Source organism: Polypterus senegalus, chromosome 18 (genome assembly GCF_016835505.1).
Source record: "Polypterus senegalus isolate Bchr_013 chromosome 18, ASM1683550v1, whole genome shotgun sequence".
NCBI classification, from domain to species: Eukaryota; Metazoa; Chordata; class Cladistia; order Polypteriformes; family Polypteridae; genus Polypterus; species Polypterus senegalus.
In genome coordinates, this window is record NC_053171.1 from 4,135,938 (window position 1) to 4,148,300 (window position 12,363).

A 12,363-nucleotide genomic window follows, 5' to 3' on the forward strand; every position below is an offset into this window, starting at 1 on the left:
TTGAGATGTGGGTATTTACTTTGGCCACTCAAGAATTTGTTGTCGAGTTTAACGCCTGTCATATGTTCATCATGGGTGGTTGGAGGACACAGTATTACAGTTCATTATTATTCATCTGTTATTGTTGTTTTAATTTTATTTATATGACTTCACTCCATAAGCTATAGCCAGTCAGTAAAGGTCTAATGCTGAATCATATTTTACTTTAACGTAAAGCAAAGACGTTTACACATTTACGTGGCCCATGCGATGATATTTTAAAAATTCTAACGAAAAGAACAGAAGGAAAGAAATAAAACCAGGAACTACGCACGTTTTCCACCAATCTCTCACCACACAATGTGCAGAAGTGAAAAGGCAAATGAATTGTTAGGGTGTCTCATTAAAACTGCAGAAAATAAATCAAGGAACGTTATGGCCAGACTAGTGAGACCCCATCTGGAGTCCTGTCTGCAGTTCTGGTCACCACACTACAACAAAGACAGAGCAGCACTTGAAGCTGTGCAGAGGAGAGCAGCCAGGGGCATCCTGGGAGTTAAGGACATGTCCTACTGTCAATTAAACCTGTTTAGTCTGAGCTGAGGGGACAGCATGGAGTCCTCACTCAGGTCTTCAAAACCCTTAAAGGCTTTGAAACAGAAGGTCCAGCAGAATTGGTAAATCGCATACTCAAAGTTACGGGGAAGGGCATTTAAAACTGAAGCAAGGAGGCTCTTCATTACATAAAGATTTCGGAGACTCTGGAACAAACTTCTGAGCTGTGGAGTTGATGCAGAAATGTTAACAACCTTTAAGAAGAATCTGGATGAGATATCTGGTCAGCTGAGCTTTTAGCCAAAGAAATGGCTAAATGGTCTCCTCTCATTTGTCACATTTCTTGTGTTTCTATGTTAGATGACATGTTGGTAGGTCTGGCCCGCCCATGACGTGTTGACAGCGGTCGACAAACTACTCAGTCATGGAGTTGAAGTAGAAACCTTGAAAAGCTTTGTGAAAGGATCTGGATGAGCTATTGGTGCAGTTTGGCTATTAGCTGATCCTACAAGCTTGATGAAATGAACGGCCACCTCTCGTCTGTCACATTTCTGATGTTCTCAACTCCTTAACTGAGCTGTGGTGAAGGAACACCTCTGGCCACCACAGCCACAGCAATTTCTAAGCACATCTTCTTTGAGCTTCACTTAACTTCCCTTCATCCACTCACAGCTCATTTTTCACGCAGCACACAACCCGTGTAGGATGCCACCTCTTCACTTGACGCCGGCTCCATTTACCCTCCTGAGCTGAAATCAGGATATGGTGCATTAGCGTATCCTACTCATTACTGCATTATTGATGACAACACGAGTCAGCTAGTGTGCTTGTTTCTGCAAAATCACTAAATTTCAATCAAATCTGTCAAACCATTGCTGAGAGTTTTTTATTTTTTCCATGGACTATGCATACCATCTGGTCTTTTTTTGTTGTCCATTTGTGAAAGACAGGGGGTGCCACAAAGCCCCAAACCCCAGACACAACTTACACACACAAAAAGCCACGCGTTCAAATAAAGGTTTTAATTCTTCCAATACCTTTCTAACCAAGACAAACACGATCAACGGTGATTCTTTTCTTCTCTCATCTTTCCTTAAACTCCTCTTCCTCCCAAAGTGTGGCCCTCTTCCTCCTGACTCCAATGCGCTGAAAGAGGTAGAGCCACTCCTTTTATAGGCCAATCGGAAGTTCCCTAAGGCAGAGAGTCCAACTCCCTGTAGCTCCCTCTGGTGGCATCCATGGATCCCAGCAGGGCCGCCATTACTGCACTACAAGTCCCATGATTCATGGCGGGTATCGGAATGGCTCCCAGAGCCCAGGGATGCTGCCATCTAGCATTTTGGAGAGGTATGTAGTTTTGAAATGAAGCCCTCCTCCATGGTTCTGTCACATTGGTCTCCTGGCTTGTTAATGGAAAGGAACCAGTTCCAGTTGGGACACCCATCCATGTGTGTGTGTGTGTGTGTGGTCCTTTACAGCAGGACACTTCCTCTCCTTCCCTTGTCCATCAACCCTTTTGGCCAGTGGTGTCGTTCTGCTGTAAGCTTTCATTTCCAAAATCCAGCAGACTGCATTTCCCAGTGCGATGGATTCTCAATGCTGAGATGTGAAAAAAGGAGGCGGTGTGTTGGAACGGGCCTCTCGCTAAAGCGTTTCTATCAACAAATATCAACAATTCATAAAACACACATGTTGGCTAATTTTCATTTTTCTATAACGTCACTAAATTTCAGTCAAATCATCTTTGAGATTTTGGGGTACTTGGTTATTTTTAGTTGTGCCGATTTTCTAATCCCTAAACATTGATATATCGAAGTTTCCTTTCTTAGCTGATACCTACCGCCCTCGGTGCGCCATCCTGCCAAATTTCAGCTTTTTATCTAAACAGGAAAAAGTGAATAAGTGAGTCAGTCAGTTAACTTTGCCATTTATAAACACAGATGACTGCTTTTACTGATATAAAATCACATAAATTATTACAAAGTCCTACTTTCCAACTGTTAAGTCCTCCGCTGTGAAATCACATCTAACAATTTAACTTCCCATGTGTCGGATTTAACATTTAATTATATTAATCTTCATTTATCACATATCCTCCCACGTTTAAATTTCATCCTGGTCCGTCTTTTGGGATTTGGCTGGCTGTGTTATCTGATACGCTCGGTCATTTAGCGTCATACATAAATGTCAATGTGGCACCAGGGTGTAGGGGTCAGAACCGCTGCCAGCTCCCCAGACTCTTGCTACTCACTTTGTACGATTCCCAATTCCCAAGGATGTGCTGATGGGGTTAACTGGATAGATAGATAGATAGATAGATAGATAGATAGATAGATAGATAGATAGATAGATAGATAGATAGATAGATAGATAGATAGATAGATATGAAAGGCACTATATAATAGATAGATAGATAGATAGATAGATAGATAGATAGATAGATAGATAGATAGATAGATAGATAGATAGATGGATAGATAGATAGATAGATACTTTATTAATCCCAAGGGGAAATTTACATAATGCAGCAGCAGTATACTGATACAAAAAAAACAATATGAAATTAAATAGTAATAAAAATGAAAAATGAAAAAAAATAAAAATAAAAAAGCAGACAATAACTTTGAGTAATGCTAGCATTTACTCCCCCGGGTGGAATTGAAGAGTCGCATAATGGCACCTCTAAACTGGCATGGTGTAAACTTGTGCAAATATAAGCTGTAGAGACCTGTCATTCTGCCCATGGTTGGTGTCAGGAGTGGGATTACGAACATCTGACCCGCAAGGATAAGAAAAATGAATCACAGAAGAGGGCTGTTGAAAGCAGCAGAAAGCAAATGAATCTGTCTGCTTCCTCAATGGTTTTAAACTGCAAGGAAGATGCGTTGTTCCTGGGGTGATGAGAACGGTGGCCATGTCATAGCATCAACATGCAACTGACTGAATCGTATGGCAGGCTAACTTTTATTTCTTCACAGTGCTTTCAAAACACACGGAAATTGTGCCAAATCCAGGATTAAATAATAGGGAATGCAAATCTCATTCCATTTATTTGAGCCTAAGTAGTGTTTTCTTTAACGTCTTGTTTAAACTTCCTGACATCAGAATAAATTCAGGGTGTCACTTTACTAATGAAATGCATTCTCTTACTGAGCAAAACTCACAATAACAATTGATTATCTCTTAAAAAGAAATTATTTGAGTTACCTCGTAGTTAATGCACGGAACAGAAAGTTCTTTGTGTAGACCATCTGCACGATAACTCAGGTGTGTCTACCAATTTGTAGAAACTGAATGCGGTAATTTCCTAATGATCTTCGTAATGATGAGAGGCTAATTGTTGAGAGAAATTCTGGATAATAAGAAATGACAAACTGCAACTGAAATATTCTGCTCTGTGACGCTGAACTGATTGTTCCATTCTTGTTTCAGACACCCGTTATCCTCTGTGGACACTTTTTCTCTAGTGTCATTTCTTGTGACTGAAGACAGAGAGATATAATTAAAGTTAGTAAAAAATATTTTATTAATACACACCAGGCAAAGGTAAGAATGACAGAGAAGCACAGTCCTAGGACACCTGCCCTTCATCTGCGCCCAGGTGTCGGTGTCCTAAATCTTTTATAATGCTAAGCGCAAAATTTGACCTTATGACTTTAGTTGCACAAGAATTTCAAGACATTACATCTTTACAATAATTTTGTTTGGATCAGTAGTTACACAATTTTAAAGGTCATCAGTTGGGCACTTGTAACTTCTTGTTCGTTACAGAAAACAGAAGCTGCACTTGTCGCAAGACAGACTTCTCGTGGCCCTTGTCACGCACACCAGATTTGATCAATAACTGATTTTTATTTTTCCACATTCCCCCCTTTTTATCAATCTGGGCATGACAAAGAGTGAAGAAAATTCAGAAGGTGGAGGTAAGGGATGGGGAAGGAGGAGGAGAGGGGGAAAGGGATGAGGAAACTGAAGAGGCAATTTGGAGCATATGTTCCTCGTGTAGCATATAGGCCTTGGCTATAGAAGCAGTGAAATATTTGGATATTATATAGCGAATAAGAGGAACAATGCAACATCCGATAAGTAAAAGGACAATGAATACTACTGCCAAAGAAATAAATACTGATTTTAGCCTTTGGCCCCATGACCCAAAGGTGGACATGAACCATCGATCCCAAGGGTCAGAAATGCCTGAGTTAGTGGCAAGTTCATTGGAAAGAGATGTTAGGCTGGCTAGTGCTCGAGTAATGGACCCATCAGGTGCAGTATTATTAGGGATATATGTACAACAAGCATCACCAAACATAGCACATACTCCACCTTTCTCAGCAAGTAAACGATTTTGCCAAGTCATTAGGGAGGTACGATCTAATTGTTCATGAATACCTTCTATAGCATTTCTAGTAAAATTAAGGAAACGCTGCTGGTTATAATATAAGTAACCATCTATTCTGGTCTCCATAACCAGTTTCTACTGAGAACGTGCTTGTTAAGGTGGTTAGATTCAAAGCCTGGACTAGGGTTTTTCCTCGCTGGATGCAGTAGTCAAAAACTAAGTAGGAAAGGGGGACAGAGGAGAGGGAGCAGGTGTCTTGACCTTAATTTGAAAGAGTCCTCGGGGATCATGACCACTTGCATATGCAGCTAAGACATAAGTTCCTGAATCATGCAAAGAAGGATTCTTTAGAGTAATGATTAATGGGTTACACTGATTCTTAGCACACTCATGAGAGGCATGTCCCTTTAAAATAGAGAATCGAGTCTTTAGGCCATACTGAGTAGCCTGCCAGGGTTCATAACCCCAGTCATTTGGTCCTGTGTTTGCAAACACATCACTCCAGAACAATTGCACAAAAGTCAACCTGGTATGAGGCAGTTTCCTCAACCTGGAAAGTCAGTGTCACCCGTGAAGTGGATAATGGAAGAAAAAACAACAAGAGTATGTATATTATGGGTGCCATCTTTTGCAGTGCGGCGTGAATCCAGGCGGCAATCCTTCAACCTTTACAGCGTGTGGTGTGGACAAAAGAACTTGGAACGGTCCTCTCCACCTAGGCTGATGCCAATGTTTCCTCCGGGTGTCTCGAACCAGGATCCAGGTGCCCAAGGGAATCGGCGAGTCCTTAGATGGAGGGCTGGTTCTCCAAGCCTGATTAACCTGCTCGTGGACTTCCTTCAGGGACGCTCGGAGGCCTGTAAGACTAGAGAGAAGATCATTGTCCACAGTATGCAGGTTCACATTTCCTATAACCATGCCAACGGGCATGGGTCGTCCGGTCAGGATTTCAAACGGCGATAGCCCCAATTGCCGGTGTGTCCGTCCCTCAATCCCATTAAAGCCAGGGGTAAAGCATCTGGCCAGGATAAATTGGTTTGTTCACAAATTTTTGCAAGCTTAGCTTTTAGGGTGCCATTGCATCGTTCCACAATACCCCACTTTGTGGATGGTATTTGCAGTAATGATGTACATTGATCTGTAGCCAGGTAGTCAATTCATTTATTATGGAATTCACAAAGTGAGTACCATTATCTGTCTGTAGCTTTTGCGGGATGCCCCATCTTGGAATAATTTCTTTAATTAGTGCTTTAGCAACCGTTTTGGCATCATTGCGTTTTGAAGGGAAAGCTTCTACCCATCGGGAGAACACATCGACAATCACAAGGCAATATCGGTAACCTTTAGACGGTGTTAGTTCAATAAAATCCATTTGGAGGTGTTCAAACGGACCCATTGGGTTAGGAGTAACGGCGGGACTTACCTGAGTGCCTTTTCCTACATTAAACCTTTGACATAATGCACAGCGTCTACAGAATTGCTCTGCATATGTAGAGAAGCCTACAGCTTCCCAATGTTTTTCAACATCTTGAACCATGGCATCTTTCCCAGCATGGTCGAGGCCATGGGCTATTTTTGCCATACCTGGAAAAGAAGCTTTTGGGAGAAAAGGTTTGTTAGTTTGCTGATGAGTCCAGACTCCATCAGAGAGGGATCCTTCTTTGGACCACTTTTTCTTTTCAATGTCCGTGGCTGCACTCTGTAAAGAAATAATTTGATTATCGGGTCCTTGTCATTTCTCTGTTGGAATAAAGAGATTGGTGTGTTACTGTATGCAGCCTCTTTAGCAAAGTAATCTGCCAATTCATTTCCTTTGCTGACAAGGTCCTGTTTTCCTGTGTGAGCTTGACATTTAACAATCGCTAGTTTTGATGGTTTAGTTATGGCTTCCAAGAGGGATTCGATTAACTTTTGATGTTGGATGGGCTTGCCAGTACTGGTCTTAAATCCCTCAATTTCCATAATGCCCCATGATCATGGCAGACTCCAAAGGCATATCTGGAATCTGTATAAATTGTTATGATTTTTCCTTCGGACAGCTGACATGCTCGGGTGAGCGCTATTAATTCAGCTGCTTGTGCACTTAAACTTGATGAAATTCGATTTGCTTCCAGCAGGCGGTCCCCTTGGACCACTGCGTAACTAGTTGAGGGTGCTCCGTTTTCCAATCGCAAAGAACATCCGTCTACAAAAATATTTTCTCCAATTTCTAAAGGTGTTTCTTGTAGATCTACTCGAGGCTTTACAACCTTTGTTATTTCTGTATGGCAATTAGTGTATTGCCCTAGCAGTAGTGAGATGGGAGGTCTTAGCCTGTACTAAAATGGAATGTACAGCGTGAGGCACCTTTACTGTTAGGGGGCTCATGAGCACTATATCTGTACTGGCTAGCACAGCTTCTGTTGTGGCAGCCACAGCCCTAAGGCAAGGCGGAAGTGCTGCGGCCACAGGATCCAATTTTTTCGAAAAATAAGCTATTGGCCTTTGTTTATCCCCATGTAATTGTGTTAAAACTGCATTCATATATCCCCCCTTTTCGTCCACGAACAGAGTAAAGGGACGAGAAAAGTCCGGAGGCCCAAGGCTGGTGCCACCGAAAGTGCATTTTTTAAGTCACAGAGAGCCTTCTCAGCCTGCTCGGACCATTGCACCTGACCAGAAAGAGGAAGGCCAGGGGTGTTTGCTAAATTTTGTAACGGCTGTGCTCTTTCAGTGAAATTCAAAATCCATTGCCGGCAGTAACCCAGAATGCCCAATACAGACATGACCTGCTGTTTTGTGACAGGTCTGGGAAGATTTTGAATGGTGTTAATGCGATCGCTAGAGAGAGCTCTTATTCCATTTGTGATGTCATGACCTAAATATTGTACAGTTGTTTGAATTAATTGCAATTTAGCCTTTGAAACTTTATGTCCATTGTCCCCCAGAAACTGCAGTAGTTTTTTAGTATCTTGCGCACAATCTTCTTCAGTAGCACTGCATAACATAATATCATCTACATACTGTATTAATGTACTACCTCGGTCTGGCCAGAACCCTTCTAAATTTTGAGCAAGCGCTTGTCCATACACACAAGGGGCTTCAGTATATCCCTGAGGCATGACAGTCCATGTCCAACGGCGCTTCAAAAGTAAAAGCAAACCAGAATTGCGAGTCAGGGTGTACGGGATAGAGAAAAAAGCATTGGCTAAATCAATTACTGAAAAATAACGAGCAGAGGGAGGGATTGCAGAAAGAATAGTGGAAGGATTAGGTACAATAGGAGCTCTAGGAAAGATTGCAGCATTCACTTGTCGTAAGTCTTGAACAAAACGCCATGAACCGTCAGCCTTTTTTACAGGTAAAATGGGAGAATTAACTGGAGAATATTTAATTGGAATAATCGCACGCTTTCACAAGATCGGAATGTACGGCGGAGATGCCAGCCTCTGCTTCAGGAGACAGAGGATACTGGGCACGTGCGGACGGAAAGAAGATTTAGGGTAGATCACCAGAGGCTCACAATGGGCTATCCTTCCATAATCATTTTTACCCTGAGACCACAAAGAGTCAGGAAGCGCTAAGAGCCAAGAAGGGGAAGTAGTTTGCAATGACAACGCAGAAAGGGAAGTGCAGCATAATGTACGATGTACTAAAAAATCAGTTTGAAGCACAACTTTAGTTATTAAATGGTCTGAGGTATCAAAACACCTGAAGCAACATGTACCCAGTCTGTTCTATTAAGACATTGTTCTACCCATGATCCGATTTCCACCCAATGGACAGTGCTTGATTTAGCTAAAGAAATATGAGGTAACAAATATTCTGTGAATATGTAAGATGTACAAATGCAGCAGCTTTTGTGGGGAAATGAAAATGCAGGGGATGTGAAGGGTTTCGGGCAGGTACCTGATGAAAGAAAAGATTCTAGCCAGGGGGTGTCTACTTCTATAGGGAAATATTGGGCAGTGCAATAGGGTGTCAGGGGCTTGGAGATTGGGAAACAAGCAGGAGGAAAATGAGTGAAGGGCTTTAAGAAGGATGGTTTGTGGGGAAACATTTCATTGAAATGGAGAGAGAAAGTTTTGTCATGAGATCCCTTCCTAAGAGGTTAACTGGACAGAGCTGATTTAAAAGAAATCAGTGTGTTAAAGTGGAATCACTGGAATGCAGCTGAACTCGAAGAATCTCTTGAGGCAGGGACCTCCTTCAGCGAAAGGGCTGAGCGCGTGGCTCCTGTGTCCACGAGGAAAACAGTTTCAGTGCCATTCACCAGCCAGCAAAGTCAATAATGGATCAGTCTCTGAATTATGGGTGAGCAAAGGTAGTTGAAGAGAAGGGCTGGGGATCCCTGCGGATTCCTATGTCCATGAAACATCAAATTGTTCAGGTGGTGGAGGAGGGGGTGGGCACTTGTGAGGGCAATTGCGGCAGAAGTGTCCCATTTCACCACACCCGTAACAAGCATATGGTGTAGCGTTTGGATCTGGAGGGGAGGCAGCTGAGTGGATGATCCACTTGGATTAGGTAACATATATCCGCTACCTTGTCCCCGTCCACACCCTTGTCCCCGGAAAAATCCTCCACGTCCACGACTTCTGCCGGGAGTGGCCCCACCAGTGTAATAGTTCATTTGTGCTGCAATCAGCTTTGTCTGGGTGTCTGACTCTTTCTGCTTGCTCTGTTGTTCAGCATGCGCTGCGTGACGTTTTACTTCCTCAAACGCGGCAGCCTCTCATCTAATACAGGATACCTTGTTTTGAATGTCGCTTCTAAGTCCGGAAACAAAAGAGGAACTGCAGTTTTAGTTCGGTTGTCTGGATTTTCAAGGCCGGAGTGTGTTGCCATTAACTCTTAAATTCAGTGTGCCCATTCATCTACTGTCTCTTTTTTTTCTGTTTGGCAGCCGAGATAAGAGACCAGTCTCTGCCTTTCTTATACTTGTCCTTAATATTATTTTAACATGTTCCCATTGCGTAATAAAGGGACCTTCATCCCGGCCCCGAGGCAACGCCTCGTTCCACTGCCACGGGTTTCCGTTATGCTGTCCATGATTGACAGTCTCCCATGTGGTGCCAAGCTTTCTCCACAGCACCTGAGTCCATTCTGCGGCATTAGGCTTATACATATCATACAGCTGCTGTAATTGTTCTATGAATTTTTTAAACACACCGATGACTTTGGGATCAGGCAATTCGGACACAACGTCCTTCAGCTCTTGAATGTCTCAGTTACGATGTATCATTACAGTAGTGGGGTTATTAGCTCCTGCAGGTTGCATTGAATCATGTCGGGGGGGTTCTGGGATCTCAATCAGGGGGCATTCCAATAAGGGGCCTGTGGGTTTGGGGACTTTAAGGGGATTGAAAGGTGGTGGAGGAACAAGTGTGGGATATAACGGGTCTTTTTTTTTTTCTAGTTCTAACTTTCTGCAGCCAATAATTCATTTCTGTACTGCCTTTAAATTACAATCTTTAATAACCAACTCCCATCTGTCATACATAACACATACCTCTATTACAACATCCTCATACACTTCTACATACAACACCCTTGTGCATTTCTACATAATATTTTTCTAATTTTCTGTATCTCACTTGCATCTCCTGTCCCTTCTAATGTCCACCGCTCTGCTTATTCCATTTTTTACATGCCCTTTTAAAATCCAATCCTGTGTTTTTCTCTATTAACTTTCTAGGTGACCCTTTTTTGTGCGGCGTCTGCTGATCCTCCGAAAACAATCCTTCCAGCATAAAAGACTTGAACCCGCCGGTTGGCAGGCTTGCTGTTATGTATTCCCATTTTTCCTTTGCTTTTCCCCGAGCCCTGTGCCAGATTTATCTTTCTATCCTTGTCCTACTCGTCCCTGTCCGATGAACTATTGGAATGCTGAGTGTGCCACTCACCCGCCCCAACGTTCCCTTTAATATTCCCAGGGGAAGTATACTACACTATTTCCTACGTTACTGTCACAGTGCACGGTGAAAGCAAATATTTATTTCTAGTACGTACTTTTTATTACTCCCCTTGTTTTTTTTAACCTGTTATTCTTCTATTCTATGCTCTATCCTCTGTCCAATAGATTTGTCCGGGTTTATGGGTGTGCCACGCACCGGATCCCGTCCTAAATCCCCCTTTTTTTAATTCCCAGAGGATAGTGTTCTATACTATCTTTCCCAACAGGAGTGACCTAAAACAAGGTATTTCTTTTCCATTTACTATTCCCGGTCACTTTTATACTCTACAGCAAGCCCGCCCCAGCTTATCTTTTACGGAAACCTCCGGGTTACTTACCCCAGCCTGGGTGTTAGTCAGCTCTGTCAGGAAAATCCTTCTCAGTCACCGTGGTTGTACCAGAAGGAGACCGGGACTCCTCACGCAGGAGTCGTCTCAGGACAGGGCAGTCCTAACTTTTATCGGAGCTGCTTACTCTGCTGCCGGTGTACACTGTAGCGCAGTCTGCTTCAAGAAGACAGATCGCTGAGATCGTCCGCCGAGGAGTCAGCCGGCCGTCTCCTGCCCCACGTCTGGGCCAGAAAACTGTGGACACTTTTTCTCTAGTGTCATTTCTTGTGACTGAAGACAGAGATATAATTAAAGTTAGTAAAAATATTTTATTAATACACACCAGGCAAAGGTAAGAATGACAGAGAAGCACAGTCCTAGGACACCTGCCCTTCATCTGCGCCCAGGTGTCGGTGTCCTAAATCTTTTATAATGCTAAGCGCAAAATTTGACCTTATGACTTTAGTTGCACAAGAATTTCAAGACATTACATCTTTACAATAATTTTGTTTGGATCAGTAGTTACACAATTTTAAAGGTCATCAGTTGGGCACTTGTAACTTCTTGTTCGTTACAGAAAACAGAAGCTGCACTTGTCGCAAGACAGACTTCTCGTGGCCCTTGTCACGCACACCAGATTTGATCAATAACTGATTTTTATTTTTCCACACCTCCATTTCCGTGTGTTACCCGTCTTACCAGCATCTTAGACCTCCGGGCAAAGTAGTGCACAGGGGCCCCTGATTTGATAGCAGAACAGAAACATACATCGGCATCGGAAACATCGTGGGCCCCTATGCTACTGGGGCTCCCGGCCAGTGCCCATTGTGCCCTTACGTTAAGATGGCCCTGGTATTACCCGTGATATGCTCATATTTGGTGTTGCAGCACTTCAGACAGGTTACATCGATCCACCAGTGGATCGTGAGTTTCTATTGTTTATGTTGGTAGTGGGTCCCAGTGGGTCATGAGGTGGGCCATGGCAGGTCGTTGCTCTGGCGACCATGCTCGATCCCCCTGCCTGATTTACCAAAAGGGGGTCCACCTTGATGGATCACGTAGACGCTTGTATTACTTCTATGGGAAAAAGTGGGTCACAACACCAATAAGGCTGGTCTGTAGGTACTTAGCAGTCAGTGTCCTCGAGTCTTCTGCACCTGTCCACTGGTCGTTCGGCCCACTTGTCCAGAGCAGCTGTGTCAGGTTTGAAGGGGTCTTCTCCTGAC

The 12,363-nt window shown here is 43.2% G+C and overlaps 1 long non-coding RNA gene across 1 annotated transcript; it reads right to left on the reverse strand.

Annotated features, from left to right (window-relative positions):
* Positions 1-1,543: 1,543 nt before the first annotated feature.
* On the reverse strand, positions 1,544-5,629 carry LOC120518774. Its single transcript, XR_005631295.1, has 3 exons — positions 5,589-5,629; positions 3,742-4,016; positions 1,544-2,414 (listed from the first exon to the last, which is right to left on the reverse strand). It is a non-coding gene; the product is annotated as an uncharacterized LOC120518774 (long non-coding RNA).
* Positions 5,630-12,363: the final 6,734 nt, after the last annotated feature.